Source organism: Amblyomma maculatum, chromosome 10 (genome assembly GCF_055883805.1).
Source record: "Amblyomma maculatum isolate TAMU_Amacu chromosome 10, ASM5588380v1, whole genome shotgun sequence".
Taxonomy (NCBI): Eukaryota; Metazoa; Arthropoda; class Arachnida; order Ixodida; family Ixodidae; genus Amblyomma; species Amblyomma maculatum.
This window is the reverse complement of record NC_139353.1, coordinates 169350759-169354397: the sequence shown is the minus strand read 5'-3', so window position 1 is coordinate 169354397 and position 3639 is coordinate 169350759.

The window sequence follows — 3639 nt, the reverse complement described above, 5'->3', positions numbered from 1 at the left end:
ACACCGTGATTCTTTTAAATGTAAGCAAGGTGGCTGCCACTGCTTCAAACTGAGTGTCAAGTTTGTATTCACTAGCTGCAATATCATTCCTTACAATGATAGCAACACCACCCGAGAGCCTGCTAACGTGCTCTCGGTCGCGGCGAAAAACTTTATATTTTTTTAGTATGTTTTTATGCTGCGCACCGAGATTGGTTTCCTGAACGCACAGTGCTGCGGGTAAGAATGAAGCAAGAATGTCTTTTATATCGCTGTAGTTTCTTAAAAGTCCTCTACAGTTCCAATGAACTAAGAACGCCATTTTATATGTGGAAGGTAGAGAGACTAAGTTTTTTCTGGCCCGGTGATTCGGGCCTTTTCTTTTCTAGTTCGCTCCAAGGAGCTCCGTCGCCTGTCAGATGTTGACGGCCCCGGACGGTCGTCGTTTGTTGTGTCCATTGCGTCCTCGGACGTGCTGGACGATTGTGCAGACTGCACAGACACATTTGTGGTAGATCTCGCCGTTACTGGAGAGACCTTGGGGCCAGCTGACCTAGAGGCCCGCGCAGCCTGCTTTGGGGGTGGTGGAGCAGCCCCAGCTACTTCCACCGGGGACGTAGAGGTCCCTGCCTTAGGTGCACCGTGTGTCACCTGGGCAGGTTCCAAAGACTGTTGTGACGCCGCCCCCTTTTGCGTCACAACAGAATAAGTTGGGGTGTGAGTGGACGTGAGTTTCTTACGTGCTTCCCTGTAAGTGAGGTTTTCTTTGACTTTTAGTGTGATGATATCTTTCTCTTGTTTCCATGTTGGACAGGTTCGTGAGTAAGCAGCGTGGCTGCCCTCACAGTTGATGCAAAGATGCGTTTCGGATTCACAGTTCTCAGTGGGATGCTCGTGGGAGGCACACTTCGCACATGTAAGTTGGCCTCGGCAAGTCTGTGAGCCGTGGCCATACCTTTGGCATTTGAAACAGCGACGCGGGTTAGGTATGTACGGTTTCAGTTTTATCTTCGTGTACCCTACCTCCACAGCCTCGGGCAGTGTGCTCGATTCGAAGGTAAGGACTAAGTGCCTGGTCGGTATCTCTTTGTTATCCCGTCTGATTTTAATTCTGAACACATTGATGACATTTTGTTCTCTTAGTCCTTCAAGGAGTTCTTCTTCACTTAGGTACTTTAGGTCGTCATCTGAAATGACTCCCCTCACCATGTTTAGAGAGCGGTGTTTGGTGACATTAACTGGGCATTCCCCAAAGCTGGTTACTGTAGGAAGTTTTTCATTTTGATGATGGTACATAATTTCCAAGAGTAGGTCGCCATTTGGAAGTTTTTTGACATTGTATCCTTGGCCTATTGCTTCAGTCAATGTCTTGGTCACGACAAAAGGAGATATTTGCCTAGCTGTTTTTTGAGGGTCTTCACTGTGCACCACGTGGAAGCGTGGGAATCTGTTTGCATTCTTTAGAAAGAAGTTTGCAGTTTCATCGGTCCGTCCCCTTTTTCGGGAACGATCATTGGAGAGCAAAGAAGAAGCCATGCAGTAAGTTTTTGTTCAGCCGGGGTGGCGGCCACCCACCATGGAGCCCAACGAGGGGACGGGACAGGAACTCGCAAAGCAGACCTGCCCGCGCCAGCCGTACACCCCGACTATAACCAAATATGGCATAACGCAGGGTGGTTAGCCACACAAGGTTAACCCTCGCCGCCTGGAAGTAGGAAGAAACGAAGAAGGTAAGAGAAGACAGGACAGTTGTAAGAGAGAGGATAGGAAAGTGAAAGATGGAGGGGAGGACAGGAAAAGGCGACTGCCGATTTCCCCCGGGTGGGTCAGCCCGGAGGTGCCGTCTATGGGAAGCGTGGGCCAAAGTGGTGTGTTGCCTCCACCGAGGGGCCTTAAGGGTCCAAACACTCGGCATCGGCTCAACCAGCCTGCATAAGCGCCATCGAGGTTATGTAACACCAGCTGGAAGACAGGTAAATTCGCTGTTGCGAAGTTCGGAAGTACATATCAGAGCTCATCGCTAAGGTTTCTATATGCGTCGCAGCCGCTAACGCTGCCATAAGCGCCATCGAGGTTATGTAACACCAGCTGGAAGACAGGTAAATTCGCTGTTGCGAAGTTCGGAAGTATATATCAGAGCACGCTGCTAAGGTGACTACATGCGTCGCAGCCGCTAAGGCTGCATAAGCGCCATCGAGGATATGTAACGCCAGGCGGAAGACAGGTAAATTTGCAGCTGTGAAGTTCGGAATTATATATCAGAGCATGCCGCTATGGTGACTACATGCGTCGCAGCCGCTAAGGCTGCATAAGCGCCATCGAGGTTATGTAACACCAGCTGGAAGACAGGTAAATTCGCTGTTGCGAAGTTCGGAAGTATATATCAGAGCCCGCCGCTAAGGTTTCTATATGCGTCGCAGCCGCTAACGCTGCCATAAGCGCCATCGAGGTTATGTAACACCAGCTGGAAGACAGGTAAATTCGCTGTTGCGAAGTTCGGAAGTATATATCAGAGCACGCTGCTAAGGTGACTACATGCGTCGCAGCCGCTAAGGCTGCATAAGCGCCATCGAGGATATGTAACACCAGCTGGAAGACAGGTAAATTCGCTGTTGCGAAGTTCGGAAGTATATATCAGAGCCCGCCGCGAAGGTTTCTATATGCGTCGCAGCCGCTAACGCTGCCATAAGCGCCATCGAGGTTATGTAACACCAGCTGGAAGACAGGTAAATTCGCTGTTGCGAAGTTCGGAAGTATATATCAGAGCACGCTGCTAAGGTGACTACATGCGTCGCAGCCGCTAAGGCTGCATAAGCGCCATCGAGGATATGTAACGCCAGGCGGAAGACAGGTAAATTTGCAGCTGTGAAGTTCGGAATTATATATCAGAGCACGCCGCTATGGTGACTACATGCGTCGCAGCCGCTAAGGCTGCATAAGCGCCATCGAGGTTATGTAACACCAGCTGGAAGACAGGTAAATTCGCTGTTGCGAAGTTCGGAAGTATATATCAGAGCCCGCCGCTAAGGTGACTACATGCGTCGCAGCCGCTAAGGCTGCATAAGCGCCATCGAGGATATGTAACGCCAGGCGGAAGACAGGTAAATTTGCAGCTGTGAAGTTCGGAATTATATATCAGAGCACGCCGCTATGGTGACTACATGCGTCGCAGCCGCTAAGGCTGCATAAGCGCCATCGAGGTTATGTAACACCAGCTGGAAGACAGGTAAATTCGCTGTTGCGAAGTTCGGAAGTATATATCAGAGCCCGCCGCTAAGGTTTCTATATGCGTCGCAGCCGCTAACGCTGCCATAAGCGCCATCGAGGTTATGTAACACCAGCTGGAAGACAGGTAAATTCGCTGTTGCGAAGTTCGGAAGTATATATCAGAGCACGCTGCTAAGGTGACTACATGCGTCGCAGCCGCTAAGGCTGCATAAGCGCCATCGAGGATATGTAACACCAGCTGGAAGACAGGTAAATTCGCTGTTGCGAAGTTCGGAAGTATATATCAGAGCCCGCCGCTAAGGTTTCTATATGCGTCGCAGCCGCTAACGCTGCCATAAGCGCCATCGAGGTTATGTAACACCAGCTGGAAGACAGGTAAATTCGCTGTTGCGAAGTTCGGAAGTATATATCAGAGCACGCTGCTAAGGTGAC